Raw genomic sequence first — 19580 nt, forward strand, 5'->3', positions numbered from 1 at the left:
TAAGGAGTGCCATTCAAGGGGTTTTTTTCTTATTCATAAATAGGAAATCTCATCCTCATTTGGTGTGCAGCCACTTCAGATGCTTTACTAACATTTTATTGTTTGCCTCACTAACAAATACACTGCCTACCCAGAAACACTGTGCCTTCCCTTAGATTGTTCTATTCATTTGATTCAGGTGGACAATAAAACATGCTGAATGACAGAGTGTCACTGATGACTAGAGAGCTTTAAAGGAAAACCATTCTGCCTCCTGCCTTTTAATCAGTTTTCATGTATCTGAATGTACCCTGCAGACTCACACTGTATTTTAATGGCCTTGTGGATACACTTCTGTAAATTTTTAGTGATTAAAAAATTAACAAAAATAGGTACCCAGATGTTGAAGATTAATAAACAACCTGCTACTGAGAAATGGAGGTTACATGTATTTTTGGTAAATGATTCTGCAATTCTTGGAAAACATTGGAAAACTGAGGGAGGTCCTTTAAAAGAAAAATATGTATATATATGTCCATGTGCTTTGGGCATAGATGAAAGAGATGACTGAAAAATTCCAGTCTGTAACTTGTAACAGGGGTGTGAGTTGGTGGAATACCTGGATGGGTAACAAAAGACATTTTTTCCTCTCAAGTTGGAGTTTGCCAAGTTGCAGAGCCTGGTACAAAGCCAGCACCTCTCGTGTTCCCTTTTGGCTCAGGTCTCATGTGCTGCACAGGGATAAGGTGTTATTTACATTTATTTTTCTTTTTTCACTCCTCCTAGTCAAGCAGAGGTGTAAGGGTCTGTAATTCCTCTCTCCATTAACTAGATGTGACACTTCAGCAGCTTTTGCCTGACATACATCTGGTTTTCTGGAGCCCCTTATCCTGGGGGATCTTCAGATGCCCTTCAGGTATTAGATACCCACTGTGTGATTTTCAAGGTAACCAGGAGATATTTCTTTCTTTCTGAAATGCAGGTAGGGTTTTTCCCCTGTTTATCACATATTCAGGCACTATGAGATGGATATGGTGTAAAATAGAGATGCATTGGGACACAGCAATGATGGCAGCACAGGCGAGGTAATTAAATGAACCTCCTTGGACAGGGCTGATACTGGATGCTCAGAATGTTACAGCTCTCCACCTCTTAAAATTACAAAACACTCTTCACAAGACCTCTTGGTTGAGTTATTTATTTCTTTAAAATTTATTTATCTTGCTGCATGTGCAGCTAAATGTTAACTATGACATCATGCAGTGCTGCTCTGTCTCTGGCTGAAGGTGTGAGTGCAAAGATGTACAGAACTTCCTTCTGTGACATTCCCATCTGCAGATACACATGAGCTGATAGAAATAACCTTTCGTAATGCCCACAATTTTCTGTGGTTCTAATTTTTATTGTGCCTGCTGCCTGAAAGATGATAAGACTTATTCATAAATTCACACTCCAGTGGTTTGATAAATATATAACAGTCTGAAAAGGAGTTTCTTGGTGCAGTGCATGTTATTTATCAGGTCTCAGTTTTCCTTGGGTTTGGCCCTAAGGTTTATTGTTGGTTTTTTGTGTTTCTTTTTTTTCTTTTATTTTGACATTTTTGGCTGACTTCTCTGATCCTTTTCCTACTAAGAGCCACAAGGAAAAATAGCACTTGGGACAACTAAAACTAAAGTCATTGTGACAAAAAAATATGTTTATATACCTTTATTATATTATCTCTTCCTCTCTATCTGATAAATGAGGAGGCGAGAATATTGTAAAGTGATATTCTATAGCAGGCACAACCCTTATCAGTTACTTTCCTTTGACCTTCTGCCTTAGAAAATTAATTCACTTGAGCTGTTCGTACACTAGAACATTAGGAAAAAAATAATGTTAGCACTGGTGAATATAATCTCTGCAGGAAAGCTGGGCAATTATTCAATGGTCTAATCTTATCTCTTGTTTCATTTTTATATGGCAAGTCTACATTTAAAGTATTAGATATACTGTGCTTCTGCTCAGTGCCATCAAACCCCAGTAAATAAACGCTGCTAAGTGCCACCATGAGTGAAGGAGCTTATAATGAGAAGTGTGAGCAGCCCTGTGCACCATTCATCATTCTGTTCAGGCCCATATTGGGGCTCTTTTTATCAGCACTCTTCGGAGCGGTGTCATCACCTCTGGTATAAATCTTCTGTCAGTGTCTGTCGTCCCCGTGCCCTATTAAACTCATGCTCTCACATAATCACCAAATGTCCTTTGGATGTCTTTCATTAACCTCTGACCTGAACCCCGCTGCCTTCCTGTTGGTAGGTAAATCTATAACATGACATTTGCTTATGACTCAACCTTTATCCTTGCTTAATAGTTGTGCCTTTCAATTTTTTTTCTTTTTTTTTCTGGAGCAAAAAGATAGTTACAATCTTAAGGCACAGCTTGGATTTTAAAGGTTGGAACACAATATTCACCTAAGTGTCTCCTAATAGATTTTCTACTATTTTTCCACAACTGCATATTGAATCTTATCAGTTGCAAACTGATGCAGGATGTTAGCCTCTCAAGTAATAATTTCATTTCTGATAGTTTTCTTTCCCTCAGATATGTTCTTCTTGCCGTGTTTACCTAATCAGAGATTAAAGACTGATTAATTCAAATTCAATTGTGCAGCTGTGCCTCAGCTTAGCCTAAAATTTCTGATCCTAGCTACTACACAGGAATAATGATAATAAAAATAAGGCAAGATTGTGTTCCCCTGAGGACCAAGAGGCTGGAAAGGAGTTCCTGCAGTGCTCTCTCTGTGTTGCCGATGTCTTACTGCAAGGCCTTGGTCAAGCTACTTGCTTTTTCTATGACTCATTTACCTCACTTGTAAAATGGGCCATGGTGAAACTGTGCCTGCAGAATAAAACATGAAAAATGGCTTCTATTTACCTCTTGTGTGCTCGGGAACCAGGCTGATGCTCTTATTAACCCTGCTCAGCTAAGTGTGTGTACAGAGTTGAAAGCATACTGAATTATATTTCTCCCCCTCCAGCCCTCCCTCCCCCCTGTGAATGAGCCTCTAGTTACTCTTAACTATAATTAGTACCAATTAACTAAAATTCTTAGCAATTGTAGTGCTGCAAACCCATTGATGGAAGGGGATTCCTGGCAGTGAACAGGAAAGGAAGCAATTGGGGTTTGTGCAGGCACTGGCATGAGAGGTTTGTGAAAAAAGCAGGAGTGGCTGCTGTTCCCTGGAGAGGCTTGGAGGAATGGGCTCAGCCTCTGATGGGAAATGGGAGACAGGGAATGGGTGTGGCTCAGAGGAACTCAGGGAACACAAAATTCGGGTATTCAAGGGTGAGTGAGACTGTGGGGAGAGAGCAGGGGGGGTGTAGGTGTGATGGGGTCTGTCTGCAAGGTGCTGTGGTGCTGGTTCAGTCTTTGGAGTGACCACAGAAAAGAGCATGGGGCTTCCTGCAGGAAAATCAGGGTAAAATATGAGTGAATGTACATGGATGGTTTTTTGTAATTCTCTGCTGAAGTGCTGTAAATCATCCTGAAGCAATGGTAAAGTAAGAAGAGATTAGAGGGCTTTATATTCTCCTGAATTTTACATGTACTTTTAATAAGAATATTTTAAAAGAATTGTGTTCGTATAAAAATTTCAACTAATTTATGTAATGGTGACAGTGCTTCCTGCTCCATATAATGCACACACACTCATTAAACCTGTCTTGATTTTGCTATGCAGGAAGCTAAAGCAAAATGCCAGCAGTTTGTTCCTGAAATTTTCTTTCACTGTATTCAGGAATGGCAAGTAGGTTATGCTTCTCTTTCCTGTTCTGGTATGAGGCTGTCTCCTCACAGCTGGAAGGCCCGTCTCCTCTCAGCTTGTGATCAAGCACCATCAAAATGGAGACAATTTCAGGGAATTGGGAATGAACAGATAAGCCATTTGTCTCTTTTTTACCTTACAGTGGTTTGATCTAGCATTTCTCCCTGGTGTTATCAGTGTTGCCCTCATTTCTCCTTTTTCTCTCTCATTTTCTTCTACGCTTGGGTTTGTGTTTTTTGATATCAAGGGCAAAACCCCCAGTGTTGATATTTTTCACTTGATAAAATACCTGGAACAGGTTACAGGGGTAGCAAAGGAAGCTCTAACAAAGGCCAGCTGTCAGCAGATATCCATCCCTGGTGTTGGCTGACAGCTGTAAATCCTCTGATCCTCTGGAGAGGTTGTTGGCAAATTAAACCACGAGCTGGTGAGATGGCAGCTCCAAAACAGAGGCACACAAATGTCCTGGCAAGAGGCTGTTGCTAGTTCAGTCTGCTCTCACTGGGAAAGGGGAAAAAACTGGGCAATGCATTGTGTGATACCATCCCTGGGCCATCGGGGCCTATTAATGCCCTTGGGACACTGACCCAAAGCCCTGAGTGACAGGGAGGAAGGGACAGGGAGCAGAGAGCTACAGAAAATGTGGTGGAAAGGTCATTTCCCTCAAATGTGCCTAGTGCCAGTCTTCCTTGGTGGTGCCCATGATGTGACCTGGTACCTGGGCACAGGTTCACTGGACAGGGATCTGTTGTGTCAGGTTTCACTGGAACTGTTATAATTCCAAATAATGGTAACACTAGTGATAAAGACAATAAGGTACAACAGTGCTTTGGAGCTCCAGCTCTGGATCAGAATTATATTGTGCTAGGCACAGCAAAGCCCTTTCAATCACCACTGGAGAGTGGGATGAATAAAAGCACAAAAGCATGGGAATAGAATAAGAAAATAAAGGACTGTCCCTCTATACTTTTTATTTGGATTTACAAATACATTTGGAAATAGTTGTCAGGGTCAAATTTGGCAAAATGCAGTTGAGAACCTCTGGAAAAAAATTATTTTGAGGAGAAATATATAAAGCAAGTCTCTTAGATGGCTCAGTCCCACAAACCTGAGCGTGCTTTTGATCTGGCTGTGGCAAAGCAGAAGATTTTCAACGGATGACAACAACTAAGAGGATTTTGGATGACGGCAGCAAAGAAACACAAAGGGTTGGTTAATTGTGTGACCCACAGGGAGCACTGGAAGACATTAATGGGTATAAAGAGGCCATATTTCCATAAGTGACCATTAGTCTTCTGCAAATGTTCCTTGAAATATAAAGGGATGATTTTCTCTCTCCAATTAATCATCCCAGAAATCCTCCTTCGTGTAATCTTGAAAACACGAGAGAGGACTTAGTATCAGTAAATGTTGCCAGATGTACAAAATGGCAGAGTAATGTGTTGTATAAAATGATTTTGGGTGGCAGAAACTGGATAGGAAGCCAAGAATACTGCACCAACATTTGAGCTTTTCTGTGAGAGGCGTTGCCAGCCTCGGGAGGAAGCACTGGATAATTTATAGGTTAACATTTTCTTTTTATGTGAATAGCATTTTTTCTCATTTATAGTTAATTAGGTTAAGCATGCATGGGGAGTGAGGGAGGAAAGACTTTCAGAGAGAATCTAAAAGATTAGTAATTTGAATGAAGTAAAAGAGTCTGCTAAAGGATGTAGCTCTGGAATTAAATATGTTGCTATAACAAGTGTAAGTATCAGATAGGAATTTTAAAGGTTCTTACATTAATTATAGCAGCAGCATAAAAAGAGGTAGAGCATATTTACAGATTTGGCACATGGATTCTTTTCCCAAGCAGCTGGTGTTTCATTTTACTAGAGGAGGAGAAACTATTTGTCCCACCATTTCACAGGTTTATACCTTTTGCACAGATTTCTTGTCTCGGGGGTTTTGGTTCACATACAGGATCAGTTAAGGTGAATTACAAAGTAAAATGAACATTTCCTTAACCACTGAGTTTCTTCCAATCTTTTTTCCTGTATAAAATCCTCTTGACACTTTGTGGTTGGATGAATATTTTTTTGGCAGATTCTGTGTGTCCATCTCTACTCAGGGACTGGAACAGTTTTATATAGGTCCCTCTAAAATGTTTGCACCATATCTAGTCTGGGACAGACTTTTATGCAGACACTCAAATGGCTCAGGGTATTGAAATCACCTGGGCTGCAGTGCAGTTCTCCTTTGCAGTGTGGCATCACAGGCTCTGTCCTGTCCTCATGTCCCATCTCCCTGGAATGACTGGCTGGTTTCAACCCCCAGCCTGGCTTTTCCACTCTCTTCCTCTGTTGAGTGATCCAGAGCATAGATGTTATGGCAGAGACAGGATTTTGTGTCCAGGATATCTGTGATGAGCATTTTCACCTGGAACACCTTCCACTGTGTAATTTTTGAAAATGCTCAAAACTGCTTTTAACTAATTTTCAGTACTCTTAAATGTTGAGTAGAGTTTTTTAAATGTAAGCATATAAGTTCAAATTTAAGCACTTCTATCCAAAGGATCTGATGTACAAATTCTCCAAGCTGAAGAGTGTGCAGTACTTCTGACGTCCAGGCAGGACTTTGAGTTAGATACTAAATATAGATTTAACAGTTTATCCCACCCAAATAATTCAAAAGGTGTATGATTTATGATTTCAATAAATGAGTGATTATTTATACTGGAAAACACTGCCATTTTTATTGCACATGAGCAGTTCCACATGGAGAGTTATTCAAAGTAGTTTAATATTTGTGCTGTGCCCATAAATGCCAGTTTCTTTTTTCTAGACAAGAATCTTTAAAATATCCTAAAGGAATTGAATGCTGAGCCCTAGTGAAAGTCAGGGAGAGATAAGCACTGAATTCCCTAATTTTAAAAGATCCCAGTGTTTATTGGCTTACCCCCAGCTGAGACAATAACATTTAAGGATAATTTTTGGGTTCGTCTAACATGACAAGTGTGGTGCGATGAGTTTAAATGCCCTGCCTTGGGTGACCCAGGGAAACAGAAGCAGACACAGTACAAGAGACACCTGACTCAGAGCCCATTCACCTGCTGAACCACAGCCCTTCCCTCAAAGCCAAGGGGATTCTTTCACATTTTGCAAGGAGAAATTTCAGATAAAACAGCTCAGCCGAGCTCATAGTGGGTTTGGATAAATAGGTTTTGGCCAGGCAGCCCATGCTGAGGAGCGGAACCCAGATCTTTGAGTTTGCTTCCTTGACGCAGCCCCATGAGCTGAAGCTGACTGACACTGGTGCAGTTTAGGCCTTTTGAGCACCAACCAATTCCCAAATCCCAATATGAGGGCAGGTGAAAGAAAGAGTTGAAGTGATCACTGCTTCCTGTGGAGCAGCACAAGGTCTGAGCTCTGCCACACCTGATTGCTGCACCTCTAAAGCACGTCCACAGCTCTCCATGAAGAGATTCCAGCACAGAATGTTAACAGGACTTGTCCCTCTACCCACATGTTGGTTCCCATATGTGGCAGGAATGGTCACAGCAGAAGGATCCAGGTGAGGAACGACAGGGCTCTTTATTTCCTGACATCCCTTCTGCTTAGAGAGGCCAGTTTGCAGGGGGACAGCTTTGGGATTAGACAGGTGGACTCTGCTGCTGCTCCTTTATTTGTACCAGCAGCATCAAATGTCTCCTCTCTTCATCTGGGAGAAGAAGGAAGAGAGGTAGGCATATTTTATCAGTGGTAAAAATGGCAATATCCAAGGAAAGGGATCAAGGAGGGATAAGGACCAGCATGGCATCTCTTCAAGACCTGGATCACACCACTGGCAGGTGAAATGCTTCTCTTTGAACCAGTTGTTTTTCCCAGCTTTGGGAATGGCTCCTTCCCTTGCACCTAGGCTTTGTCTCTTCTCCACTTCCATACTTGATCATCAGGGCAGTGGGAGGTGCTGGGTGCACTAACAGTACCTGCAGAACTGCATAACTCTGAATGGCTTTTGCTGTTTCCTTGTGGAATCTGTCCTGGAGCCTGTGCCAGTGGATGTTCCAAGGTTGGCTCATAGTAACATTCCTTTGAGAAATAATGGTTTCACTGGGAGAAGTTGCCAGTACATTAAAAATGTAAGAAGGACAGCATTTTTCACACAAACGCTTGCTGTCAATATGGATAATGAGGTACGTGCTGCTGGTTTCCTTCTTGGGGTGGGAGACAAAGGAGAACTGGACTTTGTGCTGAATGGATGCTTGTGAGAAGCTGGTACTATGCAGTGATTCACGAGCAGCTTGCAGACATCAGGAGTAAAGGTTCGTTACATCTCTAATTTTTTTCTTCCTTTGGGCAGGTGGCCTAACAGCCCAACAGCTGATCCTACGTTTTAAATTTAATTTTAATTGAATGCACTGTTAGAGATGCCTTAAATTGACTCTTTTTGTTTGAATTTCCTAAGGGAGTTTGCCCCAAGACCTCTATCCTAGTGATAACTTATTCTGGCCAATGGAGCCAGTGTGTATTTATTGTACAGCTCTCCGTCCCCTCTCCGGCTCCTGCTCCCATGAACACTGCAGTTGCTGATGACTAGAAAATTACTCAAGTGTGAACTGTTTCACTGTCTGTCACTTTGCTCATTAGGCTAGTGAGAAAATGTATCTATGGCTCTGTCACACACAGCCCTCATTAGGTTAGCAGCACATTGAGATCATTGCCTTTTTTAAAGATGGCTGCAGGAAAATGGCTGGGTAGTTTGATGCTCCTCAGTAATAAGTGGAAGTAGCAAAACCAGGGCTGGCTGCATTCCTTTCTGAGATAATTGCATTGTTTGCAGAACCTGATCAATGGAATGAAGGAATACTGCTGGGCAAGGCAGCATAATCCCACTTCTTACTCTGAGTGGAAAGGGCTGAAGGTGCTCAGGACAATGCAGTGTGCAAAAGAGACTGAGGACGAGGACACTCCATTTTTTGCATCAGCTTCTCCTTGTGCCTGTTAAACTGGAGGAGCCCCACTGAGGGTGGTGTGCTATTGTTTGTGTCAGCATGAGCAGAGCTCAGGTCTATCAGCTGCAGCTCTAACTGGCAATGAGGGTACCAGGGGTTTCTAGTTCCTACCTCCAGCAATTAGCCAAGGTAGCACTAGTCAATGTAGAACCATTTTAGCCATTCCTGGAAGGCTGCATTTAGACACTCTCACTGGCAAATGTCTGTGCTGTGCTTCTGCTAGAAAAGATGTGCTAAATGACCACATGCCTTCTCTCTAATTAGGGCTGTCTTTCTAGTTTACTTTTCCTAAGCAAAGAGTGCCGCTGACTTCCACACTGGCACTTCCTCTGAAGTGGCTCCATTAAGTGTTGTATGCTCTGGAAAGACAGGTCGCTGTTTACTGCAACCAGCAGAGCAGTAGGACTTGCAGTAGGAGCACAGGGTAGGATGGGACCATTGTATGGATGGGAGCTGCTGCTTGCTTTGCTGCAGAGGGTGATTCTGGGAGCTGCAGCACAGCCTTTTCTGCCATGGCTTTGGTGTGGACAAAGTCTAGCTCAGCATCTCACTAGATGCCGTTAGCATTGGTAGGTGATGGTTTGCATGTCACTACAATTGCTCAAAAAAGTAATTTTACATGAGGAATTTCTTCTATGCTTTCATTGTAAAGCATTTCTACTGGTGGTTTCCTTCTGGGTGGTGATCCCCAAGACCAGAAAAGCAGTTTACATGCAAACTTTTGCATCGAGTGAATCTTTGTAGAAGTGTGTGGGGCAGTGTCTGGTCGCCCCACTGGACCTGCAGTGCTGATGATCCATCTCTATTCCAGCACAGGAATGTTCATTAGAGGATCTGTGGTGTTCTGTAGCTGATTAGGTTCACAGCAGATACCCTAGGGATAAGATGATGAAAAAAACTTAAGGCCTTTTTGCTTAGTTAAAGTTGATATCCAACTCCAAGTTAAATTGGATATCAAGTACTTGACTTGCTCTGCATATATTCTTTTCAATTCCATATACATAGGATTCTTCTCATTATCTGCATTTACAATTTCAAAGGCAATTAGCCCTGAAATAGCTAGGAATGTAGAGAAAGAAATGTTTGAAATTTTATTTCCCATAAAGTTCACATTTTCTTTTTCATTTAAGTGGAAGTTTAATTTCTTTTGAAGCATATAAGACAAGTGTAAAAAAAAAAAAAAGGAGAAAAAAAAAAAAAAAGAAAGTCCCTCATGGGACAGGAGGCTGGAAAGGACCATTATAATGAAATAGGATATTTGCTTCCTGGGCTGGTGATTCAAGTACTCTTTGAGAGGCTGAGTCTATATCCACATGTTGAGAGTTGTGGTGCTGGGATGGCTGGGCTCTGGTGTTTTGGCTCTCCTGGCAGCTGAAGCTGGGCTGGGAGCAATGCTGGGTGCTTCTAGAGGTTTGTGTGCTCAGTACCAGCCCACAAGGTCACCACAAAGCACAGCCAAACCTGCAGCACCACACCATCTGCTGTGTCCAGCCTGTCCCTGCCGTGGGCTGGTGTTCAGCTGGCTCACAGGCCCCAGCAGGAGCTCAAGTTGTTATCCAAGCCAAGCTTTGGAGCTACCTGTGCAGGAATACCTGTGTCCAGTCAGAGGCTCAGTGGGTGTTAAGGAATGTGGGAGCAGAAGAAAGGGCTCAGACTCTCATTTGAGACATAATCCTGGTGTAGCCTATGTGAAATCGGCCACTCCAGTTCCAAAGGAATTGCTGTTCCCATAGTAAGGATGAGCAGACAGAGAAATCTTGGCTCTCATGAGCCCAGGCCCTGAGCAGCCACAGGACAGGAGCCAGTCTCTTGGATTTTGCCTCTGTGTTGGAATGGAAGCAGTCTGGTGAGCAGCAATGCCTGAGCTGTGGCTGCAGTGCTCTGGGGACATGTTCCCAGCTCTGTGCCATCACTACATTCCCTGCAGAGCACGCCCTCCATCCCTGGGCTTGTTTCTCATTCACCTGGACACTGGGAATGACAGGTTCATGCCCTGTGCTGATTTTGCAATTGCCTTCAGTTTTATGTTAGTATTTAAGTTTCCTTCTCATACGTAACTTGTCTTCAGACACACCAGTTTTTCATGGAAGTAATTAATTTACAGCAATAGTACTTAGTTCATCCAGCTGGCTGGTTGTGCCTTATTAGTGTTCAAGAACAAGACTGGGTTTTTTCTTCATTCTGACAGGGATTCTTGGAGCCTCAATGAGCAATTAGTTTAAAAAAGCTGTCCTGGGGAGACAGAATTAGTACTAAAAAGGCCCAAGACCTAACTTGAATATCTGAGATGTCTGCAATTTTGTTATTCTTTCTATTTATCAAAGGATACATTATTAACTAAGAATCTTCCCCAAATACATATCACCTATTAAAAAAATAACAGCTTTTTTAAGGTTTACAAGTTAATTGTCATAATTTAAATTTTAAGTAAAAATACAATATCTTATTCCAAGAGATGAATGAGTGTCCTTCTGAACAGGTGAAGCTTCAAGTGTTGTTTGGGGTTTTTTGAATGACATTTTTATAAAGAAACTTTCCAAAGCAGAATTACTGCAGGAGTTGACTCTCAAAGGACAGTTGATGGCATCAGTTTCTTCTTTTCATTTGATCTGTTGGACCCAAGACTAGACTGTGGACTTTTTAACTTCTGTAAACTCTGCAATATCTGCTGCAGTAGGAAAATAAATAACCAACAGCAATACATGAAGACATTATAGGTAACATGGCCTGAACCAGTACCTCACTAATGTGTACATAACCTGCTTTATAAAACCATATCTTATCCAGGCTAAGGACTTAATTATTATTGATTAGTTCTGCCCACTCTTCCAATATCAGTCATTATTGAAATAATCTCCGTATCCCTCATTAAACATGCATCTGTTTCCATGGGAATGCATTTTTAAATAAGAAGTGCTATTTGAATATTATTGGTTTCACTGGTTGTTCAGGCACTTGGTACTGTGGTTGCCCAATCTGTCATAGTTAATCAACTCTCATCTCTTAACACTGGCTGCAGTTATCAATGAGTTGAGGATTAATATTCTGGGCGAAGCAGATGATAAATCATTTGTATATAATTAGTGTACAGCAAGGTTACAGCTGACATGAATTTTTATCTTAATTATGAGAGAAATTTGTTCCATTAATTTAATTTAGTTTGCATGAGTGGCTAGACACCTAACAAAGTTAATCTTACACCTGTCATTACAGCAGTAAGGAGAGGCTCATTTTCAAGCTGTAGACACAGAAACTCTGGTATGTAAGGATAATGTTGCTCATTCTGATGTGAAAATAGGTGATCGTAGACAGAAGATACAGAACCTACTCTCTTTAAAGGCTTCCCAAAGGATTTATGTGTGAATATTACAGGGACTCAAATCTGGTTGCTTCTGTACCGAGCAGACTAATTTTCCTTCATTCTCCTTCTGTACTTCTTCACGAGAGAAACACGCAGTGCCTACAAACAAAGGCAAAGATTTTCCCTTTATTTTCATTTTAATTACTTGAACTATGTACATATAGTTAACATGTGACAATACCATAGCCCTTGTGTGACATAATATCTGCATTAATAGCTATGGGTGAGGAAATTGTGCTGCCTGCAATCCAGCCTTCATATTTATGTGAAAAAGAATTATTCATAACTTCATCTACTACACAAATGGCAATTATGCAGGCATTTCTGAGGTTTCAGCAGACTGAATAAACCTAAATTCTGTGTTAATTATCCAAGCAATTATCAAGTCTGATAAATCATACATGATTGATAGATAAGGTGGGGCTGTTTGGGTAAGAGGATATGGTGTTAGTTATTTTGCTGATAATTAACCAAGCACCGAAATGAAAGAAGACTATTTGTGGCATCTCTTATGAAAATGTTTATCTTTATAGATTTGTTGATTATAGTTATTTTATTCCGGTAGGATGACATGGAAAAAGAAAAGCCAATACCTGAGTCTTTTTGCAGCTAATGAGATGAGACTGAATACAGTGGAGAGAGAAATATAAGTGAAAATTGCATTCTGCACTAGCTCAAGTCCAAATACATATTTGTAATACAAGCCATAGTCTCCTTCACATTTGCAGCATGAAAATAACCCTCAAACAGAAACATTAATTGAACAGTAACTCAGATTAATGTTTTGTAATATTAGTTCACAATTATTACTCTCAGCTAAGGTCAAGAAGTATATAGTTGGATATTCACAAAGAAATGACTGATTTAAAAACAAAGAGCTCTAATGGAATTCAATAGTGCTTTTCAGTCATTCCAGTTGGCATCTCTATTACCTGAAATGATTCACAGTCCATTATGGGAGCTTCCATGCTAATAGAATGTCTATCTTCTGTAATACAGACACATCAGGGCACTAACTGAGAATCTGTCACAATGAATTTCATCTAGATTTCACTTCATCTCTTCATGGACTGTAAAATTTGCTCTTGTACAATGCCTAAATTTACTGTGGGTAATTGAGAGAGATCTATAGATGCAGCACACAGTAAAAAGCAGTTTTCCAAAGATGTATTGTAAATTGTGCAGATTTGGTTCAGTTGGGAAAAGATTATGAAATGCTGGACACCACTGGCTGCTAATTAAATGTTTTTGGTGAGCTCTGAAAATATTTTGAATGGATCACGATGAATAGAAAAGTGAAAACAGCAGCCTGGGTAAAATATCTCTCTTGCAGCTAGAAAGGCAATGAAAAAGCTTTTGAAATCTAAGAAAGCCAAAAAATGAGATAGGCAAATGAGTAAAAGCAAGCTCCATTACCCCTTGTAAGACTTATGGATCATATCAAGTAGACCTATGATATTTTTTATCTCTCTTGTGTTTACATAGTGCAAAGTGGGATATTATCCACTTAATCTGACTTCTTCTAGTTCTTTAGAAAATCCTTCTTACATAGGCAGGCAACTCCATTTTATTTTTGCAACTGAGAATATCCATCCTATCTGAAAATGTTGATGTTAAGTTCTATGCATGGGTTCTTGATAAAAAATTAAAATAACGTTTAATGCACGGTTCATTTTTTTCCCCAGATGAATACTTGCTCCTCTGCTCATGAAATAGATATTCTGAGCATTTTCAACCATTTCTGTCTATTTTTTAAAAAATTTACTTGTTTCCATTAATAGCTAAACAAAGTTATTGGTATCCTTTCTGATCACAGACTTTAATATTTGTTAGCCAATTGCAATTGTGATATATTCTATAGCTTTTTTCCTAAGCCACAAACAGAATAATAGCATCACGCTTCACTGCAAGTGAAGTGATCTCAGCCTTTACATTAGGAGAAAATCAGAATGGTATGACTGCAGTTCATTACTGAAATAGGTAACTGATGAACTGAAAAGACAAAGGGCATTGTTAAATGAAATGTCATTATTAGAGCTGCTCATGTTTAACAAATGTACTGTAAGTTAATTCAGTGGTGTTTTCTCCAAAGTTCTCTGTAGGACATTCACCATTCACACTCATGTCTTCACATGTTCAAAGTATTCTTATTTCCTTTGTGGAAATAAACATTAACTAAATCTTAAGTAAACACCAGTTAAACTGTTGTAAAAAATGATACATCAGTTTTTGTCCAAGGTTTACTTCCACAGCTATGGCTCAGCCAGTGAGCTCTGAAAGACAAGCATTTTTGAATGTTTTTGAATGTTTATGTATATTATATTTGAATAAATGCCTTGTTTTCCTTGAAGGAAAACAGAAGGTAAATCCAGAATTTCACAGGAAAAAGATTTAGTCTTTAGGCTTCCATTCAGCAATTTGTGACTATGCAACAAAGAACTTTGGCACGTGTTTAATGTCAGGACCTGAAGCATCTGGTTTAATATGTTGCTGAATTGGGGCCTTAAAGCACAAGCAGAATCTTGGACCTTGCATTTTAAGAGCTGTGTAAAAGTGGTGTTCTCATATCAAATAAAAACCATATCATACTTTCAGGATCTGTGGGAAACTGTTTGCATTGCCCCAGAGGTGATAAAAATAATTTATGGACTCGGTATTTTTCACAACAAGGAAATGACCTCAGCTTTGGCAATCTGAGGTAGTTAGTGAAGCTTTTCTGCTACATTTATAGATTTACTTGAGCTACATATTCTTTGACCTGTGTTTGAGATTTATTGGCAAATACAGAAGTCACAGTGAATAACCTAAAAAGAAATTGATGCTCTGTGCATTTTGTGCATGGATTGACTGACAGATTTTGAAGGGCTGCTTCTTCACAAGTGATTGAGGCCTGTGCCCTTGCTTGTTATAAATATGTCTGCTGGGGTGTCATGTGAATTTTTTAACTAGAAGTTTTAATACAACAGGAAGATTAAAAGCATATTGAGACTATTGGATGTGTGAATATGAGCTTGAAAAGAGAATATTTAATATGGATGCCACAATAAGGCATCAAGCCATCAAACTCCTGGGAGCAGCCCTCTCTTCTCTGAGCAGTCCCACTGGCCTGGCACCTCTCTTAAGAGCAGGATTGCAGAGTCCAAGTGTTGCAGAGCATTAGTGATCCAAAAGAACAGGGCAAGAAAGGTTCCTCTGGTTCCTCTCCTCCTTCTGTCCCAGTAGTGACACTCAGGTCAGCCCTGAGAACGGCCAAGGCTTCACCCAGAGCTTGCTTTGTCTTGAAGGGGTTTTGAAATGAAGTTCTGGGCCTCTGAGGTACATATTCAAGGCACTCCTCAGTGCTATGCATGATCCTACAGGATTGAGTGATTACCTTGGTATGGGAGGGAGGGAGAGTCCTCCTGGGTTTCCTCAGCTGGACTGAGCACTGAGCAGTAAATAAGGGAAGCAGATGCTCTATTTGATGGTCTAGCACCTGACTGGAAATCACAGACCACACAAGCACCTTTTTTTTTCATGACACTGCCATGGAACTAAGCTATTAATGACATTATCTAGATATCTCTAATATCTTTTCATCCCCTTTTCACTTTAGGCAAGGAACTTAGAAGCTGCAATCAAATATCTGCACTGACAGTTCCATCATTTTCCATCACAGAAATTTTCCTGATGGAAATTGGAAAACAAACAACAAAGATCCCTTTCTCCCATCCTGCCACCAGGAATGAGACTAATGAATAAATAAAGTATAAGGCAAGACTGCAAACAAAGTTTACTCTCCATCTCTGTTCTTGTGGCCTTAATAACCCTTTCACAGATTTTTAGCAGCAAAAAATAATTGGCAATACAAAAGTTTTAAAAGCAACCCATGCTTCATTGCCTCAAAGGAAGCAGAAGACATAATAAAGAGTAAAAATTTACTCACTTGAAACTCAGCTTCATCCTCATATGTTCAGCTATGCATAGATTTTAAATGTATGAAAGAGGGATGTAAGAAAGAAATTATAACAGATTCTCTCTGTTCTACTGTCACCAAAGACATCACAAACAAAATAAACATGACTTGGACTACAAACAGCTATGGATGAATTAATATTTTCTGCCTCCTGAATGTGCTACAGGAGATCTCTGCATTGGAAATCAACCTTGCACTGTCTGAATATGCCCAAAGCTCTCTGAGCTATCTGCAGCAACATCTTTTCTCGATTTATTTCCACTCATTTGTTTAACTTCACTGCCATCTGCTGTTAAGGAAGAGAACCTGGCCTGCAGGCCCGGGAAATAGCTGTGATGTGCTCAGGTATGGCTTGCCAAAGCGCTTCCAACTCTTACACAATTTTGCTGTGTTGTAAAGGACAGGAAGGAAATTGTTGTTCATAAGGTTTGTGTCCTGTGTATTCTTACTTCATCCAAGTGAGTGTTTTATCCCTGTCACACCTTGTGAATGCTCCAGCAGCACCAAGCTAAGTCATGCCATCATTCTTTGGGCACGGTTTCCTTCTGTATCTGCCTCCCACTTTTGCTCATGTTCTTTTTGACACCACTATTGCCCTGTGTTCCTTCAAACAGATTCTGGAAAATCCCATCTTTTCCACCCAGCATAAGAGTACATAGAATAAGGGCTTGAAAAGTAATCAGTAATTATGCCAACTCTTATTTTGTGCAATGGAAGCACCATCAGTTTATCAGGCAGAGAGCGCCGGAGCAGATGGATCAGCAGCTCCTGTCATTCTGCAGGTCAGGAAGTTCCTTCCAGTCTAGTTACTTCATCCTGGCATTTCCACTGCATCTAACAAATAACACAGTGTGGATAATGGGTTGCATCCAGGAAAAAAAAATAAAGACAACCAACTGAACAGCATCTACTCAAAAAATCTCCAGAAATATATAGATATATATTTAGGCTATGAACTGAAAAAATAGTTCTCTTATGGAAAAGTGGAATATATTCTGCTACTGATGGGTGCAGTTAGAGACAAGAAGTCTGTAAAAGCATGACATTTTCTATTGCTTCCTATGTATGTGTTTCCAGCTTTGACTCAATGACTTAGTTCTTTGGCCTGATTCAATACAAAACAACAAAACTTTCCTTTGACCACAGCAGGCTTTGCCTGACACTGCTAGCAAAATTACAGTGGAAGACAAAGTGATATTTGAAAATTAACTTAAATGTTGTGTTCAGATAGTTAACCTAAAGGCCTTGAAAGGTAAATGATATTACAGTTATACACATTTATTACAAACAGTATATTTTTACTCTGCAATGTCAAGAATAGGCAGTTTACTACTCTGGTATTAAATCTTTCCTCATGGCAATGCTTTCAATGTCCTTGCTTTTCTGATTTTTTTTTGTAATTACTAAAAGACCTGATGATCAGTACAGATGTAGAAAAAGCAAGATATAGTCTATGTCCTCTTAAGGCCAAACAATAAAATTGCATTTCAGTCCCGATCTCGGAATATCTGTCACTATCAAAGCTAAGTTATGAACTGAAAAAATGTAGCTCAATTTTCAGATACTGTGTTAAGTGCAGACCAGGCAGTTAGAAAATTTTATTCTGCCTTATAAATGGGGTGAATTTGATATGGAGTTCAGTGAAGAAGCATCAGAATGGAACACCAACGTGCCAGTTCCTTAGTAGAACAACATCCCTCAGAGCAACAAGATGCATGTGAAAAAACCTTGTCCAGCACTTGGTAACTTGTTAGCAGAGGAGTGTGTTCTGGTGGGCAGAATGCAGTGACAGTCAAACTCATGTCCAGATCTCCTGAAAAACCTCAGTATGAGACGTGGAACAAATGACTCTGAAAATGAAAGGGTTATATAAAACATTTTGCAGAAAAGTTGGGCTAGAGTTTATCATGGTCTAAGACCAGAGATGTTGCTCTTTTTTTTCTTTATTCTTTATTCCTCCATAAAATATTTTAAATACTTGTTCTGAATCTAACCCTTTCCCATGCATTTTTTGTTTCCTCAGTTTCTCCTATGAAACCAATGGTTTTGCTGAGAACATCCACTTTTCTGCACAACCACCCAGCATATGTGGAGGCCGAATTCATGAGCTAAATCTCTTCAGAACTGGCTCAACATTTGAAATTCTGTGTGTTGGCAAGTTCATGGAAAATGACTGGTACTTGGTAGTTCTGACTTACTGCATGGCACAAGAGCCACTGCTGTCCTTCTCACTTTGGAGCTCCCAGTTCACTTTGTCTTCCTGAAAGCAGGCTTGGCTGTTCTGTCACAGAGCAGCTTTCTCTGAGCCACTGTGAAACATGCTGCTTCACTTCATACACACTTCCAGAAATAAAGGCAGGAGAATCCTGATGTGATGTTCTGATAGAGCATATGCACTCAATTCATCTTACTTTCTAAATCAAAAAATTGCAGGATTTTTTTGGCTATACAAAGGGAAGAGTATAGTCAATGGATTGACTAGATGACAGCCAGTTAGGGAAGCAAAGACTGACAAAAAAGAAAATGCACTGTCAGATTTTTCTTTAAATCTGCAATAAAAAGGGAACTGGGAGATAGTTTCAGCAGAAGAGATAAAGACAGAGAAATGGCTTTAAGCTCAGTATAACAGTAGGCAAGGTAAAAGGTTAATTATTCCTTTGGTGGCAATGATAGTCCCTGAATTAATGGGAGCAACTTCATCTCCTCCCTAGAAGCAGCTCCTGGATTCAGTAATTTCTGCTCCCCATGACTCCAGTTACGGCACTGCTCTGTGCTCACTGCTCAGCTTCCCACCCACCCCAGGCTTCCCAAAGTGGAAGGAAGTCATTTCTGCTGAGTCCATCTGTAGGAAATGAAGAGTTTGGCATGGCTTTTTAGTTTACAAAAGTCTGAGTAAGAGAAGCAACACATCTCTACAACTGCAGGACATCACAGCCCGGACTATGGTAAGTTGTCAGAGCAAGGCCAAGAGATGGGAAGATGGAAAAGGTTATATTCCCTTACAGAGACAGATTTAGGAACCAGGATGTAGCTGCATGTCTATTTCTTATAGTGAGTAAAATTAACATGGATCCCAAGAAAGCAGGCAGCAGCAGTGGGCAGCAGAGCTTGCAGGAGTTTGTAACACTTGCCTTGTGACTGTTAAAGCTGTGTCTTTTACAGCCATGCCAGACAAACTGTGTTGGGCAGCACATGGTGCTGTGTCCAGGTGTGCCCCAGGTGTGTGTGTACCTGCAGGAACTTTCCTCCTAATTTCCGAAGTCATGGAAATTACAAGGCATCCTTTTCCACCTCTTTTCTAGAAGGCATAGTTCCTGATAAGAGGGCATGCCTTGGAGATAAGCAGTGTAACTCCAAATGTATTACTTCCAGCCTTTCAAAATCACAAGGATATGAACAACTGGAGACAGTGGAGGAATTGCTAGGAGAATTCTACAACAAAAGACTTCATTAGCCTTGAACTGTAAAAAAACCCAACACAGTCACT

At 40.4% G+C, this 19580-nt stretch overlaps 1 long non-coding RNA gene across 1 annotated transcript in view; it reads left to right on the forward strand.

Annotated features, from left to right (window-relative positions):
* Positions 1 to 18481, forward strand: part of LOC135309180 (uncharacterized) — a 26155-nt gene extending 7674 nt beyond the window's left edge. Inside the window, exon 2 of the long non-coding RNA XR_010369481.1 lies at positions 18117 to 18481. This is a non-coding gene — a long non-coding RNA (uncharacterized LOC135309180). The remainder of the gene's footprint in view (positions 1 to 18116) is intronic.
* The last annotated feature ends 1099 nt before the right edge of the window (positions 18482 to 19580 follow it).

Source organism: Passer domesticus, chromosome 10 (genome assembly GCF_036417665.1).
Source record: "Passer domesticus isolate bPasDom1 chromosome 10, bPasDom1.hap1, whole genome shotgun sequence".
NCBI lineage: Eukaryota > Metazoa > Chordata > Aves > Passeriformes > Passeridae > Passer > Passer domesticus.